This window comes from Artemia sp. Qi Xiang Cuo, chromosome 20 (assembly GCF_049724085.1).
Source record: "Artemia sp. Qi Xiang Cuo chromosome 20, ASM4972408v1, whole genome shotgun sequence".
Lineage (NCBI taxonomy): Eukaryota > Metazoa > Arthropoda > Branchiopoda > Anostraca > Artemiidae > Artemia > Artemia sp. Qi Xiang Cuo.
In genome coordinates this window covers 17,764,876-17,785,559 of record NC_142813.1, presented here as the reverse complement: position 1 = coordinate 17,785,559, position 20,684 = coordinate 17,764,876, and the positions used below count along the sequence as shown (strand labels likewise).

The window sequence follows — 20,684 nt, the reverse complement described above, 5'->3', positions numbered from 1 at the left end:
TTTACAAGAACTATCATCTTAGGCATCCGAGATATGACAAAAATGAACATGATATAAAATGCTCAAGTTACTAACTAGTTTTATGAGCGGGAAGAGAGGAAAGACATATTTTGGAAAAAAGAAAAACTTCTGAACATCTTAGGAACTAAATAAGACGGACAAAATGAACGGAACCAATCAATAGATCTTGTTCAGTTTGATGGAGTAGAGTGTAAATCTATGCTTTTTGTATAATGATGCATAATTTCTTTGGAATGAAGCGTATTAGCCGAATGGCTAGCATACTAAGCGTACAATCCTGTTTTCGTGGCAGGTGTTTGAGTCCTCGTGTCCCTGATCTCTTGGTTTGGGACATGTGTCAACCGCATGACCTTGTGAGATCAGCTATAGTCGACCCAGCTCTAGATGGTACCTGGGGAAAAAACACTGGAAGCATTGGGTAATTTGCTCCCAACCACCTATAAAAATCCCGGTCGAAGATAGAGAATCATGAGCCAAAGGGGGGAGGACAATAATTCAAATTCAAGCCCTTTATTGACGTTCGAAGTTGGAGAGTATGAAGAAAAAATAAGATCAACAAACTGATCATATACAATATGACACAAAATACAAACATAAATGCTGGTGGAAACCACTGTATATAAATAATATACAGTAGAATCATTCCCTATCTCAGCTATTCTCAACCATTATAGAAAGCCGGACCGAGATGCAAGTGCTTTGGAGAACATATAAACATAAGCGACATTAGATTTTTTTCATGGGTAGACAAGTCAGATTTCTATTGAACGCAAAACTGGGCTTCATCTTATTAATACTAAATTTTAAAGGATCTAATTTTAAATTAACGTATTCCAATACATATACAAAAATTGGTAATTAGTAGTGTAACGTTATTATTAGATGTTTTCAGAAATTACACGAAGGTTTGAAAGTCTCGAGTTGGCTTTAAATGCATTTCGAGAAAGTTTCTGCGAAAATACGTGTTCTAGAATAATATACACTGAATTGTTGATGGACGAGGACGGACGAATATATGGGCGGAGCTTTTATACGCACCAAGATTGAAGTAACTAAATATTATTGAGTCGTGATTCTATCGTATATTATTTATATACAGTGGTGAAAACATACAAACCTAAATTATCCTTATAATATTTCATTACGTTTCACTAATAAGATCACGAATTTAAACATAAACAAGCAAAATATTTTTTTTAATAGAGACAATTTTTACTTAATATGGGAAACAATAAAATTGGAAAAATATACTTCACAACTAGAAAAAACACTCCGATTTTAGTAAAATCATAAATTTAAAAGATCCCAGGGTGCAGGTTGTGAGAAATCAACTCTTCTGAATTAACGTTGTGGTATTTTGATTTATTGTCACAATCGGATGTTTCTCACCATATTGTTTTACCACTGATGACGTGAAAGGAAATATGGAAAAATACAAATGAGACCCAGGGAGCTTCCCCATCGCCCCCCCCACTCTGCGTAAACCCCTGGGAAGCCCCTTAATTGCTCTTTTAATGTGTGATTCAACAGGCTTTGCACCTGCAAATTTCCTAATATATTATTATTCGTTAGGCCTAGCATCCTGAAGGTTTTTAGTTTTCATTTTCGGATCGCCACCCAACAGGCGGCACGCTTTAAAATTGCTTTCTCTTCTTTTGCAATAGCTAAAACCAGACCACTTAGCTCAGGAAAAGTTGAACTCACTGTTTATTGATTAGAAGATGGCAACACTGTATTTGGATTCCCATTGTGAACCAGCTACTACAATAATAAAAGTTTGCCTTAATTTTTATCAACAAAGCTCTGGACTTATGCAGATGCTTTCCGTTTAACACAAGTTTAATAGGTTTTTATGTAAAGATATTTGCCATTTGTAGTTTTTTTTTATTATTATTATTATTATAATATTAGTAGTTTTTATTATTATTATTGCTCCTGTTCTTGGAAATCTAACCGAACAGGAAACCTGTTGTTTATCTTATTTATCCCATTTTCTGTTTTCATCTAATTCCGAAAATGTCAATTTTATGACTTAACTTTTATTATTTAAAGCAAAATATTAAATTGAATTTTTTGCTTCAAACGCCACGATAAAAATCTCAGAGACTTGATGCATTTTGTTTTTCATAGCCTAATAGGACCTATTCTAAGAAAAGCTATTTCTGTGTACAAGTATCAACATTTTGCATCACCTCTTTTTTGGAAACTTATCAGTGTGTTTTATTCTAAGAAAAGCTATTTCTGTGTACAAGTATCAACATTTTGCATCACCTCTTTTTTGGAAACTTATCAGTGTGTTTTATTCTAAGAAAAGCTATTTCTGTGTACAAGTATCAACATTTTGCATCACCTCTTTTTTGGAAACTTATCAGTGTGTTTTATTCTAAGAAAAGCTATTTCTGTGTACAAGTATCAACATTTTGCATCACCTCTTTTTTGGAAACTTTATGAGACTTACTCATTTTGATTTTAGTTTTTTGATGTGTTAAAACAACTTGCGGGATAAAACAACTATTTAAAATAATTTAATGAAACCATGGATGAAACCAGGGGCGCTAATTAGGGCAGGAGGAAGCAATTGCCAATAAAAATCTGGATTCCTTTTTTGGCATTTTATTTTAAAAACTGAAAAAGAAAAAAAATACCCAACTAGGTTTTTAGGAATATCTTCATTGTATCTTCATTCAAATAATTTTAAAAGCCCCCTTCATTTTAATGAGGCAGTTAAAGGGGGCATTTAAAGAAGTCAATTAGCACTCCTGGATAAAGTTGGATTAAACTAAAAGTAGCTATACAAATCCTGAGAATCATGGTTGCAACAGTAGCTGCAACCTAGTAAAGAGCGAACCACAGCCCATAGTAACCAAAAGTTAAGAAATACATTTTGAAAATAAACTACCTAGTGAAGAACAATTGGCATCTGACACTGATTCCGGAATGGTGACTATTATTTCAGTTCGTCTTAAAAATAAAAGTTCATTACGAAAAGAACTTCATGGTGATTTCGGAAAAAAGCCTGAAACCCCTTAAAAATGGCGTCAGATCAAAATGAAAAGTGTACCATTGGAATCACCATGGTCGAAAACCCTAAACAGATGGATTAAAGTCCCCCTCCTTGAACAACAAGGAAATTGATTTTTTTCCTTGTTGTAGCACTGATGTGTCCCGATTTATTTTTTTGTTTTTCTTTCTTTCTTTTCTTTTTTTTCTAGCAGGGCTAGGGGGTGACCAGAACATCGTAGAGAGATGTATAATAGCTTGTTCGAACGGAAATGAAATTTACTAGTGCCCTTTTAAAGTGACCAAAATGATTGGAGGGCACCTAGCCCCCCTCCCTAAAGGCCCCCTCCCCCCAAAGTCATCTGATCACGATTTTGAGATAGCCATTTTGGTCAACATAGTTCAAAGTTCAAATATCTTTGGTTTTAATGATGATACGAACCTCTATAGTCCCTGGAGAAAGGGATGCACACTCTATCGGTATCTGACGTATTTATATCACGCGTATTGTTGTGAGCATGTTGTTATTGGGCGTATTGGTATCGCAGGTATCTAGACAGATTTTAAATAGCTAATATAAAAGATAATGCTCATATCTACATCCAGGGGCGTAATTTCGTCAAAATTCTGGGGGGGGGGCAAAGTTCCAGCCAATTTTCCCAAATCAAGTGAAAATGATAGTGAAAACTGAAAAATGGGTCATATATTACCATAGAGCCAAAAATATACTAAAGAAAACTGATCTGTTTCTCTGGATGCTTGAATTATACAGGCTTACATTAGTTTTGACAAAAATTTTTGCAGAAACCAAATTTCAGCTGGGGGGGGGGGAATAAGGTCTGGGGGGCAAACTTGGGTCTGGAGGGGGCACTTTCCTCTGCCCTGTCTTATATAAAATTGGGCCCTTTTCTACGTCCTTCCTATAAATTTCACCATCAGCAAGTTCCAAGTGGCACTAAAAACAACACTTTTGGTGCCATGTCTCAAGGGGAAAAGCTGGGGCTAGTGGTGCTACCAGAACTTTTTAGAGTGACGTTTAATGGCTCATTTGAAACCTACTGCTCATATCTACGTGATGTTTATCAATTCTACAATCCGTAAGTATGATATAACACTAAAAACAAACCCTTTTGATGCTATTCCTTGAGTAGAAAAGCTTGGAAGTATAAAACGATATCATCATTGTAATAATTATGGTCCAAAAACCTTAACCGGAGGTTTGCAAGAACACCTCCCGTATGTTCCTCCTCCAAGTCCCCTTAATAAGCTACGCAATTAAGGTGAAAACACTGATATATAAAATTAGATTATAGAGGCGCGGTTCTGGTGGAACAGCGTTCGACTTCGAAGAAGAGCGGCTTGCTTTCGACTCCTGCTTGGTTTTTTTTTTTCAATCATGTTTTTCTCCCTTCTCTAAGATCATTTTCAGATAATTTCACTGTTTTTGTAAATGTGATGAGCTCATTTTTTACCGCATGTCCCAGGAAGGTATTTGGTCAAGCATTTTGATTCCAAAGGGAATAGAGGTCATCCAGTCCATGATTTGACCCGTATACCATCCGTAATAAAAATGGTAAAGATGTACTAAAGAAAAATGACTATTTCAGTGGATGCTTAAATTATACAGGCTTATCTCAATCTTAGTTTTGACAAAATTTTTGGAGAAACTAAATTTCAGTTGGGAGGAGGGGGTAAACTGGGGTCTGGGAGGGGAATATAATTCTCCTTCCAGACCTCGGTTTTTTCTTCTCAGTTGGTAATTCTTCCCAACATTTTTGAAATGAAAACAAACTTAATTTATAATACCATATATCGTACCTACACAAAGAATGATCTTTTTTTTTTATTTCCATTCATTTCTGAGTAATAAGTGGCTTTTCATTTAGGGACAGGTCAAATAAATCCTTAAAGCTAAAGGCACATTTCTGTTGATCTAGAAAAATTTCCCGCAAGTATGTCGATAAACAAACCTGTCCGCTCAGTTAACCTTTTGTGTCGTAGCTACTCGCCTGGAGCTACTTCCGTAAGTGCTACTAAATTTCATCTTTTTAAATAAATAATTGATGTTATTTTTCTTCATTTTTTGTTTTTTTTTTTTTAAAAAAAGAAACGACACTATGTTTTGATTTTTTTACCACTCTAAACTTATTTTTTTCTTCAATTCTGGTACAGCTTCTTAGTTCAGTTCCTTAACAAGGGCTGAGGTGTCTTATCGCCCCTAGATTGGAGGTGATGAGAAATTACATAAAAAAACAAAGTTTTCAACTCAAACTAAGCACCAACATTAAAACTTAAAATGATTCAATTAAATTAAATTTAATGGAACAGAAATTAGTCCGTATCAGAGGCAACGCTGTAGCGTTGCCTATTGTAAACTCCATACGGCTCCAATGTTTTATCATTTATTTATTATTTTTTTCCCCAGAGCCACTTCATACGGAAGGGGTCGTCGTAGAAACTTCAAAGGGGGGCTCATTCAATTGGAAATCGAGAGTTCTAGTGTCCTTTTTAATAGTCAAAAATGATTGGAGGGCAACTAGCCCCCCCCCCACGCCCATCATTCCCCCAAACACATCAAATCAAAATTTTGAGATAGCCATTTTGTTCAACGTAGTTGATTTCCAGATAGAAAATATATTTTTGAGGAGGACACTCCCCCACGACCCTCAGGGCAAGAGTTTTAAGCTATGCCCAGGGGGCATATAAGGTTTTTATAGAAGGCGTTGTCGTAGAAACTTCAAAACTGGCTCATTCGATTGGAAAGTCAAAGGGCTAGTGTCCTTTTTAACAGTCGAAAGTGATTGGAGGGCAACTAGTCCCCCCTCCCACGCCCATCATTTCGCCAAACACATCTAGAGAGTTCTAGTGCCCTTTTTAATAGTCGAAAATGATTGGAGGGCAAATAGCCCCCCCCCCACGCCCATCATTCCCCCAAACAAATCCAATAAAAATTTTGAGATAGCTATTTTGTTCAACGTAGTTGATTTCCAGATAGAAAATATGTTTTTGAGGAGGACACTCCCCCACAACCCTCAGGGCAAGGGTTTTAAATTATGCCCTGGGAGCATATAAGGTTTTTATAGAAGACTATGTCGTAGAAACTTCAAAAAAGGCTCATTCAATTGTAAATTCAATGGGATAGTGCCCTTTTTAATAGTCTAAAGCGATTGGGGGGCAACCAGCCCCCCCCCACGCCCATCATTCCCGCAAACACATCCAATCAAAATTTTGAGATAGCTATTTTGTTCAGCGTAGTTGATTTCCTGATAGAAAATGTGTTTTTGAGGAGGACAATACCCCACAACCCTCACGGCAAGGGTTCTAAGCTATGCCCTGGGGGTATATAACGTTTTTATAGACGGCGTTGTCGTAGAAACTTCAAAAAAGGCTCATTCGATTGGAAACTCAAAGGGTTAGTGCCCTTTCTAATAGTCGAAAAAGATTGGAGGGCAACTATCCCCCCCGCCCCTCCCATCATTCCCCCAAACACATCCAATAAAAATTTTGAGATAGCCATTTTGTTCAGCGTAGTTGATTTTCACATAGAAAATACGTTTTTGATGAGGACACTCACCACAACCCTTAAGGCAAGGGTTTTAAGTTATACCGTGGGGGCATATAAGGTTTTTATAGAAGGCGGTGTCATAGAAACTTAAAAAAAGGCTCATTCGATTGGAGATTCAAAGGGCTAGTCCCTTTTTAATAGTCGAATGTGATTTGAGGGCAACTAACCCCCCTCTCACGCCCACCTTTTCCCCAAACACATCCAATCAAAATTTTGAGACAGCCATTTTATTAAACGTAGTTTTAAGTTCTGGAAATTAGGTCTTTGAGGATGACAACCCCCCCCCCACCCTAAGGGCAAGGATTGTATGTTATGCCCTGGGGGCATATAAGGTTTTGTATAGACAACATTGTCGTATAAACTCTCATCAGAGATGGCTCATTTGATTGGAAATTGAAAGTTCTAGTTCACTTTTTCAGCGTCAAAAGATATTGGAGGGTAACCAGCTTCCCCCCCTAAACCCTATTTTCCAAAATGCATCCAATAAAAATTTTAAGGCAGCTATTTTGTTAAACATAGTTCAAAGATTATATAACAAAAATTCCGGTGTTGACACAACCCATCAGGGCCCAAGGGCAGGCGTTGTAAACAATCCCCTAGGGGCATATATGGGTCTTGTGGACAGAATATTTGTATTAATCGCAAAGAGTGGTCTATTAATTGGAATTTGTAAGTTCCAGCTCCATTTTTAAGATTCAAAAGAGAATGGAGGGGACCCAGGCCCCCCCCTCCACGCCCTTTTTTCCTCAAACCCATCAGATAAGAATCTTGAGATAGCTTTTTTTTTAAATAGTTCAAGGACCATATTACTAAAAATCAGGGGTCGACATAGCCCCCCAGGGCCCGAGGGCAGGCGTTGTAACTTATCCCATTGGGGAATATATGGTTCTTATTGAAGGGATGCTCATAAGAAATTCAGAGATGGCTCATTTGATTGAAAATTGAAAGTTCTAGTTAATTTTTTTCGAGACAAAAGATATTGGTGGGCAACTAGCCTCCCATGCCCCTTTTCCCCAAATGCATCCAATAAAAATTTTGAGATAGGCATTAAGCTAAAAATTGCTCAAAAGTCAGATAACAAAAACTCGGGTGTCGTCACAACCCCCCAGGGCCCGGGGGCAGGCGTTGTAAGTTATGCCCTGGGGCATATATCGTTCGTATGAAAGAGATACTCGTATAAACTTCAAAGAGAACTCATTTGATTGGATATTGAAATCCCGCCTTTTTAAAGAGTCAAAAGTGATCAGAGGGCAACTGGCCCCCCGAGCCCTTTCTCCATACACACATCTGAAAAAAAACTTGAGGTCGCCATTTTTTTAAAAATATTTCAAATATCATATAACAGAAATGTGTTAATAATGACCATGGATTTAAAAATAGTTCAATTATTGGATAAGAAAAAATCTTTCGTTACGACAACCCCCCCAGAGCCGGAGACCGCGTGTCCCGTATTATTCTGGGGGCAGATACGGTTCTCTTGGAAGGCATGCTCTTATAAACTTCAGAGAGGGTTCATTTGAATGGAAATTAAAATTTGTAGTTCATTTTCTCAGAGTGAAAAAGATTGGAGGGTAACTATCCCCTTCCACCCTACACGCCTTTGGGCTTATCGGATGGATAAACCCATCCGATAAAAATTTCAGGTGAACATTTGGTTAAAAATAGTTCAACCATCAGATATTGAAACTACTGGGTCGACACAGCCTCCCAGGGCCGAGGGACAGGCGTTGTAAGTTATACTCTGGGGATTTATATGGTTTTTATAGATGGGATACTCGTATAAATTTCAGCGAGGGCTCATTTGATTGAAAATAGAAAGTTCTAGTTCACTTTTAAAGAGTCAAAAGAGACCGAAGCTTAATCTAGTCGTTCCCTCCCCCCGCCCTTTTTCTCCAAACCCATCTGATAAAAATTTTGAGATAGCAATTTTGTTAAAAATAGTTCAAACATCAGATAATAAAACCTCCGAGGTTGACACAAACCCATTTTTTCACTTTGATATTGCTACTTTGATATCAGTTTTGATACTTTGATTAATATTTGATTTTTTTTAAAAAGTTTGATTTTTAAATAAGGAATTTTTAAAAACTTGAAAGTTTTTGCAATCAAAAACGAACAAAAATAATTAAAAAAAAAAACTTTCCGAAAAAAAGAAATTTTTCATAGAAAAGTAAAGGCCATTTTAAACTTAAGCTCAGCATATACAAATGCATCTTAAAACTCAAGCTCAAAACGACCAGAAATTACGATTAAAGAATAAATGAAACCCAACACGAACAAAAATTAAATAAACAATCAATGCAAACAAACATACAATAGATATTAATGTTAATTAATAAGTAAATCTTAAAATTAGTGAAACTTAAATTGACTAGGCAAATCAAGCTTGAAACAAACAAAAATCACCACAAACAAGAGTTTGGGAGTAGTATGCATAGTATGGATTTGCGTAGATTATGTTCCTTCCTGTGCTATTTGCTATTTGCGGTTTTGTGCTATTTGCGGTTTTAATCTACACTTTTCATCATACTCATCAATCATTTTACAATTCTCACATGATGACCAGCTGCCCAGTGTATGCATGCATAGTGGACATGTATGGAACTTTTTTCATGTGTTGACACTCTCACCGCCACAATGAAACTGAGCTACCAACAACAAATTGAGTGGGATAGAGAGAAAGAGAGAGAGGAGTAAATCATCCTTGAACTCATCTTTCTCATGAGAAGAAAGTCCTAAATTTCTAAGCTAGTGTTTAAAAGCATATCCACAATATCATTTTGCCGTGTTGTGATTAATATGTCAATAAATTGTGTAAATACATTTGGACCACAACGTAAAAGCTCCATGCAATAGTCTAATGACGGAGAATCAGTCATTAGACTATTGCATTATATCATTATATCGACAAGCATTCCCTGAGAAAATATCTTCCTTTGAATAGACAGCTCTAGAAAATCATCATCTAGAATCAAAATGTTTTTCCATAAACACAAGATTCCCCATGATTCGCTCTTTCTCAAATCTATCTTTTTTTTAGAGTCCTAGCACTCTCACAACCAACTTCAGACTAACCAGATTTTTTTTCTACTCTAAAAAAATACACGCTAGCCTACTATAGAAAGAAAAATATCTTTTATTTAGAAACAGTTTTATTGAACATAAGTACAACAATAATAATCACTGATTCAATTTGTTTTCATCAATATATTTCACTAGTGCATCTAATGCTGCCTGAAGTCTATTTATATGCACAATGTTCAGTTTCGCAGCAAAACATAATTGCTCCTCCATTTTAAATTTGCTCAATGATATCACGTATCTAGCATATATATCATCTCATTTAAGGCTTAGTCTACATCCTCGTGTTATTTCCACAGCCACGTTTGATGCTCGTGTATAATTGCTGCTGCTACCTGCTCCACCATCAACCTCCAATAGTGTAAATGCTCCACTCATTTTCTCTACTAATATCGTCTCAAATAAACTATTCTCTCTGAATTCAATTCTCTTACTAATATGAATTGCAATGAAAATCACTCCTTGTATTTGAATCCAATTACTAATCAAATTATCGTATATAGAGTAACCTCCGCTCTCTCTGATTGGCCCTAAAAAATGGGTGTTGCCTCATAAACCAGTCTGCTTGCATTATACAATCTCAATTATAGTTTCAAAACGTGTTTGATCACTTTTCTTAGAAAGGTACCAAGGAACATAGGTGTGAGAAGATACTCACTCTTTTTGAAAAGGTGTATAGGTCTATGCAAATAGCATGGCCAGGAACATAATCTACCCAAATAGCACAGGAAGGAACATAATCTACGCAAATAGCACAGGAAGGAACATAATCTACGCAAATCCATACTATGCATACTACTGTTTCCCTACAAACAAGTGATTGGATACTGCCTCCTTTCCTAACTGTAAATAAAAACCAAAAGCCTACCACGTCATTGGCACTTAACTGAAAACAGATTATATTACAAATACTTTCTTTTCCAGTTCTTACAGCTTTGACAGTAAAAATACAATTACAGCGAAATAAATTCTTGAACTGATGGATCTTTCAACAATTTATATCATTATACATCAAATGTTCAATATGATGTTGTTAATACTTTCCAAGACTGTTCAAGACGCATGTAGTTTTCAGTAAAGCGCACATGACGCAGTAAATTTTAGACTCTTACAGTGAGAGAAGGAGGTCATACCCAAAAGTAGTATGCATAGTATGGATTTGCGTAGATTATGTTCCTTCCTGTGCTATTTGCGTAGATTATGTTCCTTCCTGTGCTATTTGGGTAGATTATGTTCCTGGCCATCCTATTTGCATAGACCTATACACCTTTTCAAAGAGAGTGAGTACCCCCTCACATGGCCTTATACTTTGCTTAGACATATAGGAATTCCCATGCTATTTACTTGAAGCTCTACACCTTTTCAAAGAGAGTGAGTATCCTCTCACACCTATGTTCCTTGGTACCTTTCCAAGCAAAGTGATCGAACACGTCCTTAGCAACCTCGCTCATCATAACGTGTTTTTTTTTACCAAAAACTAGAAAATGTTAAATTTCGTAAACAAATAATGGTCTCATTCTAGAAATACCGGTTTAAAGCTATTTATAATAATGTTTTTTAATATATATAAAGAAAAAACTTATCATTCTGGGTCAGTTGATTAATAGAAGTTGTAATAAGCCTATTAGAATCAATTTATTCACTCGTTCTAATGGACAATAAAATAACTGTAACGCTAATTAAATACATATTATTTATGGACTAATAAGAATACAACCTTTTTTATTCCTATCTATCATTTGAGTTTCACAAAGAAAGGGGAGTTCTGTAATTATGTAAGATGTCGACGTAAAATTCTAAAATAAAACTAGCATACTCATAAATGCTATTTAGATATTTTGATTAGAAGGCTGTTGTTTTCTCGTGAGATTATATGTCACTGCATTCTTAATTAAGCAAACTTAAACGATCTTCGCTTGCTCGATTAACAATTTATAATCAGCTACTTGTATGGGCGCGTGTCAATTTACTCAAGGGGGGAGGGGTAATTATTGTAGAGAAAAAAAAGAGGAGGAGTTGGGGGAAGGGGCGCCCACCATTAATATTCTGAATAAATTTCAAACGTAGCTAATACATGAAATTGTATTTTTTTCATATATCGTATTTGAAAATGTGTTTTATGGCATTCCAATACAGTTATAGGCTATTTGAGTCTAAATGTTTATTATGTACCTTTACAAAAATATCTCGTTTTTTTGTTTTTTTTTGTTTTTTTTAAGACTATATAATTAAGCAAACTTAATGAGACGATCATCGATTGCTCGGCTAACAATTTATCATCTGCTATTTGAATGGGTGTGTGTCAAATTACTCAAGGGTTTTTTTTCTATGTGTTTTAGGATGATTTAAGCCTATAAGGCTACTAGTTACCTAGTGAATAACTAAAAATTGATTTTTATTTCCAGGACTTTGATTGTCAAGGGTCAAGTCAAAAGCGAGCAAAGCTCATTGACACAGAAGAGTTCAATTTTGAAGATATTTTAGGGGAAGGTGGCATATTGTCTCCTGATAATTTGGATATATCGACATTAGCCGATTTATTAGTTATGCTAGACAATATTCAAAATCCTCAAGAATTCCATTCTTCCCACAAGGACCCGTCGTATAAAACACTAAAGCCCGTTGGGGGGACTAGCATGAACTTGAGGAGAGATAGTGCGATCCACTATGCACCACGAACGGTTTCTACCGAGATAGGTATAACTTCCAAGGTAAGCACCATTTATCAGATAGCTTTCAACTTTATAGCGCACTCACAATTTCGTTTTACAAATTCCTTTTTTAAACAACTTTCTGACGATTTAACTTTTACATTCGGCTCAGAGATAGCATACATGTACTAAAGTTAAAAAAAATAATACTAAAAACCCGCTCAGCACGCGCCTCTTAGCCTAATCAAATGCGGTTAATACTTTAATGCTATTAGCTGAATACTCTTGATACTAATGAATTATCTATGAAGGGGGGGGGAGTATTTAGTTAAAATAATTCTAGGAGGGGGAAATTAAGTTTTGAGGGAGGTGTAAAAATGGTAATTATTTAATACCCCGGTAAACATATGACCAGAAATGCTTCAGGAGAAATTGGCTATTGCTTCTTTCTGAACTAATCGCAGTTCCTTGACAAATATTTTTTTATTTTACTTTATTGCTATTAGTCAGAACATTGCATTGTGTATGCCAAACCAAACTAGTGAATATTTATCGGGGCTTTTCAGGGGTAAAATTTTTTTTTCATCGTAATTAATAACAAAAAAAATGGTGAAATTTAGAATTGACTATGCTCTATTTTGGCTACTTTATATGAAGTAAGGGGGGGGGGGCAAGTATTTAGTTAAAATGATTCTAGGAGGAGGAAATTAAGTTTTAAGGGAGGTGTAAAAATGGTACTTATTTAATACCCCGGTAAACATATGACTAGAAATGCTTCAGGAGAAAGTGGCTAATACATCTTTCTGAACCAATCGCACTTCGTTGAAAAATATTTTTTTATTTTACTTTATTGCTATTAGTCAAAACATTGCATTGTGTATGCCACACCAAACTAGTGAATATTTATCGGGGCTTTTTAGGGGTAATTTTTCAGTGTAATGAATAAAAAAAATGATGAAATTAAGAATTGACTAAGCTCTATTTTGGCTACTTTATATGAAGTGAGGGGGGCAATTATTTAGTGAATATAATGCTAGGAGGGGAAATTAAGTTTTGAGGGAGGTGTAAAAATGGTACTTATTTAATACCCCGGTACCTAAAAAAACAGCAAGTTCCGGCGATAGTGGAAAATTACCCATGATATTCTGAAGTCCTAGGCCAGGGAATTCAGTTGTTTTTGTAGCTTCCCCCTGAAACTAAAATGAATGGATTGAGTTTTTTTAGGTACCGGGGTATTAAATAAGTACCATTTTTACACCTCCCTCAAAACTTAATTTCCCCCTCCTAGCTTTATTTTAACTAAATACTTGCCCCCCCCCTACCTCACTTCATATAAAGTAGCCAAAATAGAGCTTAGTTAATTGTAAATTTAAATATTTTTTTATGTTATTAATTACACTAAAAAAAATGAACACCTAAAAAGCCCCGATAAATATTCACTAGTTTGGTGTGGCATACACAATGCAATGTTTTGACTAATATCAATAACGTAAAATGAAAAAGTATTTGTCAAGGAACTGCGATTAGTTCAGAAAGAAGCATTTCTCCTGAAGCATTTCTAGTCATATGTTTACCAGGGTATTAAATAAGTACCGTTTTTACATCCCCCTAAAAACTTAATTTCCCCTCCCAGAATAATATTTACTAAATACTTACCCCCCTCACGTCATATAAAGTAGCCAAAATAGAGCGTAGTTAGTTCTAATTTTACCATTTTTTATGTTATTAATTGCACTGAAAAAAAATTGAACCCCTGAAAAGCCCCGATAAATATTCACTAGTTTGGTGTGGCATACACAATGCAATGTTTTGACTAATAGTAATAAATTAAAATAAAAAAATATTTGTCAAGGAACTGCGATTAGTTCAGAAAAAAGCATTTCTCCTGAAGCATTTCTAGTCATATGTTTACCGGGGTATTAAATAAGTACCATTTTTACACCTCCCTCAAAACTTAATTTCCCCTCCTAGCATTATATTCACTATATGATTGCCCCCCTAACTTCATACAAAGTAGCCAAAATAGAGCTTAATTAGTTCTAAATTTCACCATTTTTTTTATTAATTACACTGAAAAAAAATTGAACACCTAAAAAGCCCCAATAAATATTCACTAGTTTGGTGTGGCATACACAATGGAATGTTTTGACTAATAGCAATAAAGTAAAAGAAAAAATTTGTCAAGGAACTGCGATTAGTTCAGAAAGAAGCAATAGCCTATTTCTCCTGAAGCATTCCTAGTCATATGTTTACCGGGGTATTAAATAAGTACCATTTTTACACATCCCTCAAAACTTAATTTCCCCTCCTAGCATTATTTTAACTAAATACATGCCCCCCCCTCCCTCACTTCCTATAAAGTAGCCAAAATAGAGCATAATTAATTCTAAATTTCACCATTTTTTTATTAATTGCACTGGAAAAAAATTGAACACCTAAAAAGCCCCAATAAATATTCACTAGTTTGGTTTGGCGTACACAATGGAATGTTTTGACTAATAGCAATAAAGTAAAAAAAATATTTGTCAAGGAAGTGCGATTAGTTCAGAAAGAAGCAATAGCCTATTTCTCCTGAAGCATTTCTAGCCAAATGTTTACCGGGGTATTAAATAAGTACCATTTTTACACCTCCCTCAAAACTTAATTTCCCCCTCCTAGCATTATTTTAACTAAATAATTACCCCCCCCCCCTTCATAGATAATTCATTAGCATCAAGAGTGTTCAGCTAATAGCAATAAAGTATTAACCGCATTTGATTAGGCTAAGAGGCACGTGCTGAGCGGGTTTTTAGTATTATTTTTTTAACTTTAGTACATGTATGCCATCTCTGAGACGAATGTAAAAGTTAAATCGTCAGAAAGTTGTTATAAACAGGGCATTTGTAAAACGAAATTTTGAGTGCCCTATAAAGTTGAAGGCTATCTCATAAATGGTGCTTACCGTGGAAGTTACACCTAGCTCGGTAGAAACTGTTTGTGGTGCATAGTGGATCACACTATCTCTCCTCAAGTTCATGCTAGTCCCCCCAACGGGCTTTAGTGTTTTATACAACGGGTCCTTGTGGGAAGAATGGAATTCTTGAGGATTTTGAATATTGTCTAGCATAATTAATAAATCGGCTAATATCGATATATCCAAATTATCAGGAAACGATATGCCAGCTTCCCCTAAAATATCTTCAAAATTGAACTCTTCTGTGTCATTGAGGTTTGCTCGCTTTTGACTTGAACCTTGACAATCAGAGTCCTAGAAATAAAAATCAATTTTTAGTTATTCACTAGGTAACTTGTAGCCTTATAGGCTTAAATCATCCTAAAACACATAGAAAAAAACCCTTGAGTAAATTGACACGCGCCCATACAAGTACCTGATTATAAATTGTTAGCCGAGCAATCGATGATCGTCTCATTAAGTTTGCTTAATATATAGTCTTAAAAAAAAAAAAAAAAAAAACAAAAAAAAAACGAAATATTTATGTAAAGGTACATAATGAACATTAAGACTCAAATAGCCTATAAATGTATTGGAATGCCATAAAACACATTTTTAAGTACGATACATGAAAAAAAATACAATTTCAACTATTAGCTACATTCTAAATTTATTCAGAATATTAATGGTGGGCGCCCCTTCCCTCAACTCCACCTCTTTTTTTCTACAATAATTACCCCCCCCTTGAGTAAATTGACACGCGCCCATACAAGTAGCTGATTATAAATTGTTAGCCAAGCAAGCGAAGATCGTTTAAGTTTGCTTAATTAAGAGTGCAGTGACATAAAATCTCACGAGAAAACAGCCTTCTAATCAAAATATCTAAATAGCTGTTATGAACATGCGAATTTTATCGTAGATGTTTACTTCGAAAGCTTGCATAATTACAGAAGTTCCCTTTCTGTGTGAAACTCAAATGATAGATAGGAATAAAAAAGTTTATGATCTTATATTAGTCCATAAATAATATGTATTTAATTAGCGATACAATGATTTTATTGTTTATTAGAACGAGTGAATAAATTGATTCTAATAGGCTTATTACAGCTTCTATTACTTAACTGATCCTGAATGATCAATTTGTTCGATATATATAGCAAAAAAAACATTATTATAACTAGCTGTAAACCGATATTTCTAGAATGAGACCATTATTTGATCACGCAATTTGGCAATTTTTAGTTTTTGGTTAAAGAAAAATAAACATCAAGATGAACGTAGCTGCTAAAGACGTGTTTGATTACTTTGCCTGAAAGGGTACCAAGGAACATAGGTGTGAGAGTATAATCACTGTCTTTGAAAAGGTGTAGAGCATCATGCAAATAGCATGGTAATTCCTATACGTCCCAGCAAAGTATAAGGCCGTGTGAGGGGGTACTAACTCTCTTTGAAAAGGTGTATAGGTCCCGTAGAATAGCATGGTAATTCCTATACGTCCCGTAGAAATGGAACATAGGTCTCTACTGGAAACTACATTCGTCTTTAACAACTTTAAAAAGAGCTAATAAATTAAACTGAATATTTGACGTATAATGATATTTATTACTGAAAGATCATCAGTTCAAAACGTTACTATAATTTTAATGTTTATTTTCAGAGATAAGTACAAAAGAAAATATTTGTCACAAAATTGGTTTTCAGTAAAGCGCCAATGACGCAGTAGGTTTTAGTCTTTTACAGTGAGAGAAGGAGGTCATACCCAAACTCTTGTTTGTGGTGATTTGTGTTTGTTTCAAGCTTAATTTGCATATTCAATTTAAGTTTCACTCGTTTTAAGATTTAATTACTAATTTACATTAATATCTATTGCATGTTTGTTTGCATTGATTGTTTATTTAATTTCTGTTCGTTTTAACCACAGTTTATAGACAGTAAGCTTATCGCAGATCATTTCTGGTCATCGTGAACAAAAAGCTCCTCCCACTTCTTTCTGCCTTAGCTTGTTTAGCCTGTTTCTTTCCACTCGCACCCCTGTCCGGGTTTTTATAATGGGAGAGATAGAGAATGATCATACTGCTATATTCTGTCTACTGTGGTTTTAACTTTCATTTGTACTTCAAAATATTTATTTCGTCTTAAGCTTGATTTTCATATTCAATCTAAGCATTACTCGCTTTAAGATCTATTTAATTATTTATATCATTACTTGTTGTAGGTTTTTGCTATGATTGTTTATTTAATTTCTGTTCGTTTTGGGTTTCATTTATTGTTTAATAGTAATTTCTGGTCGTTTTGAGTTTTAATTTTAAAAGGTATTTGTATATTCTGAGCTTAAGTTTAAAATGACCTTTACTTTCCTTTGAAAAACTTATTTTTTCGGTAAGTTTTTTTTAATTAATAAATAAAAGAGGCCAAAGCAGTGATTTTTCTAAATTGAATTTTAATCAAAAGCGAGCAAAAATTAATTTGAAAAAAAAAATTTCCGAAAAAACAAATTTTTTTTCGAGGGAAGTAAAGAGCGAAGTTGAAACTTAAAACGAACAAAAATTATTACTTCATAGCCTAACTAACATATATCAATAAAACTAATGCAAATAAATCAACTGTTTATCCCTGTGTTTGTAGGATTATAGAAAACTAGCGCTTTACTGAAAACACAAAACACTATAGGAATTTTGGTACGCTTTTAACAGTATAAAAGCAAAGCATTTTTAGATTGTTGCTTTATTTATTTTTTTTGTTTAACTTGGCATCACTTCTGCACAATGAGCTTAGTTCAATGATTGACTTTCGTTTTGGATCTAAAAAAGACATTTCATAATTGTTTCGTAGACAAGTTTGAAGCGTAACTACAGACTCGCTTTAGAATCCGTACCCCAACTTAAAATTCTCCGTTTTACAGAGAGAAATAACGTGATTTCCAGAGTTCACGTTACGGTTGATATGTTCTTTGCTTCGAGTAATACTAGGTGAGACCAAGATGTTACCTGATAAATCAATCCATTATTTTACATTTTGTTTATCACTTTAAACTTATAATTTTCATGCCTAAGTTTTTAAGATAATTTTGATTGTATACTGAAAGTTACAGATATGACAGCTCCTGTAAGACTATGAAAAGCGTTATAGATTAATTTGTTGTTGTGAGGCTACGTATTTACTTTTGATTCCTAAATCAATATTATTGTTTTTTATATTTGGTTTTTGTGCTTTCAGTAAAGTGCTAGTTTTCTGTAGCCCTACAAACACAGGGGAAAAACAGTTGGTTTATTTGCATCAGTTTTATGGATATATGTTAGTTAGGTTATGAAGTAATAATTTGTGTTCGTTTTAAGTTTCAACTTCGCTCTTTATATCCCTGGGAAAAACTTTGTTATTACAGATTAATAATGTAAGAGCTGTGTTTTTATAATAATCAGTTCGCAACGGGAATCCAAATACAATTTTGCCGCCATTTTATCCATGAAAACTGAAAACATGGAGGTCAGGCGTGTGTGCAGGAATTTCTAAAGAGTATTTGAGGTTATGCGTAACTTAAGAAAACCGCACAAATAGGTCGTTTATTTACGATATTTAAGAAATGATAGGAAACCTGTAAATATTCCGGAGATTTGAGAAGGGGTGGTACCAGGGACGGACGCAGACATTTGGGGGGGGGGGGTTAATCATCGACAAATACTTTTTATGATAATTTGCATGAGAAATTATGAGAAACTGGAAAACAATTTTTTTTTTGTGGGGGGGGGGAGGGACACATTCAAAAGAAATACCAAAAATGGGCAAATTCTATTGAAGGTATAGAAAATAAATCAATCATTTTATTAATACTAAAACACTCTTACAAACGTAAAGAAAAGTTTTTTGGCCCAAGAAGCTTGGCTTGTTGTGGGCCATACAACACAATAATAAAACACTAAAAGAACCATAAATATTACCCTAAATCAAACAATATATATGAAATAAAAGTCGATGTATTTTCAGGGGTTGTGGGTCAGAAGGCCCTTCCCCTTACTTATGTGTGTTAATTCTTTACCTGTGATCAAAGAGGGCATGCTCTTTGATCACATCAATGCGCAATTTGTGTGTGATGCGCAGGGAAAGCAGTAGACACATATTCATTCCGAAGATAGAAGCTGGCAAAAAATCCAAAATCATTGGTAGAAAATCTATGTGGCCCTCCAGTAGGTGACACTCCCTATTTAATGGGGAAGCTTACGGTCGTTTATATCCACCAGTCTTATTAATTCTTGATTCTTTAACAATGTGATTATCTACTGTATACAAGAAAAAAAAAATTTTTAATGCCAAAGATTTGGCTCTGTTGAGGAGAAGGAGGGTGAGACAAGAATGCAGCTGGAGTTGAATCTTTTTAACTTGTTAAACACAAAATAAACTTTTAAACAAATATCGAAGGGTTTATAACTTTCGTGTTTTTATTGTTTTTTTTTTAATAAATAAACTGAAAATGTAAAATTCTAAATTGAAATTAGAATATACTAAATCAACAGATAATATTCAAGTTCTCTATTAAGGGTATACAATTCGAGGCAACTTCAGAGTGGGGAGGAGATTCTTATCTCGTTGACTCCTCTCAGTTATTGCATTATTATATTTTATCCACAAGTTTCTACTGATTTGATTCTTGTGCCTTTGTTTCTTTTCTTTTTAGCCTTAATTGTTGCCTCATTTGTTTCACGATCAATATCCTATTATTTTCTCAAATGAAAGCATTAATAACCAGGTAAACACTGCATTAGAAAAGCTGTTATTTCGACCTTACATTTAACAATTACTGTTCATGTAGCATATGGTAATTAATAGATATAGGCCCTTATGTTCAAGCCGTCTAAATGGTAAAGGTTACTCTGTGGCTTTGAACGTGACCTACTGACTTGCCTAATCACATATGTTCAAAAAAAAAATATTTGGCCTTCTATTTCGTCCTTTAAACAAATTATCCGTTGATTTGCTCTTTTTCCGAGCGGGTAACTATTTCACTTTCTTCTTCATTACGCCTCGCTCACCTCTATAGTACGGTGCTGGGCGGAGACTCTTACTTTCGGCGGTACGGGTGCTTGCTTCTTTTTGGAGGTTTTTGCCGCCGGGGTTCAAGGTAAGGAGGGACAGTGCTGGACGTAAGGACTACGCCTCTAGGAAACTATTCTTGGAGTCTTTTTTAAGTTGTGCTTTAGCATTTGCCAAGTCCCCGACTATTGTGACAGTGTGAATATTCTATGCATGTCTCTTCTCTTTGAGAAATATGCTTTGATCTGTCGGAAAAATAAATTACGCACGCTTTAGTTTGAGTGCTAGTGACGCACTGACTCATCGTGGATTAATAATTATTAAGGATATTTTATACCAAACAGTCAAGGTGAGTCATTAAACAGGGCAAGGGGCTGTTATTTCAACCTTTCAGAAGCCAGCCTGACCA

At 34.9% G+C, this 20,684-nt stretch overlaps 1 protein-coding gene across 1 annotated transcript in view; it reads left to right on the top strand.

The window, feature by feature from the left end:
• Window positions 1-20,449: 20,449 nt before the first annotated feature.
• LOC148939952 (uncharacterized) overlaps window positions 20,450-20,684 on the top strand; it is a 65,791-nt gene continuing 65,556 nt past the window's right edge. Inside the window, exon 1 of the mRNA XM_089105977.1 lies at window positions 20,450-20,624. The gene's annotated coding sequence lies outside the window, so the exon portion shown is untranslated. The remainder of the gene's footprint in view (window positions 20,625-20,684) is intronic.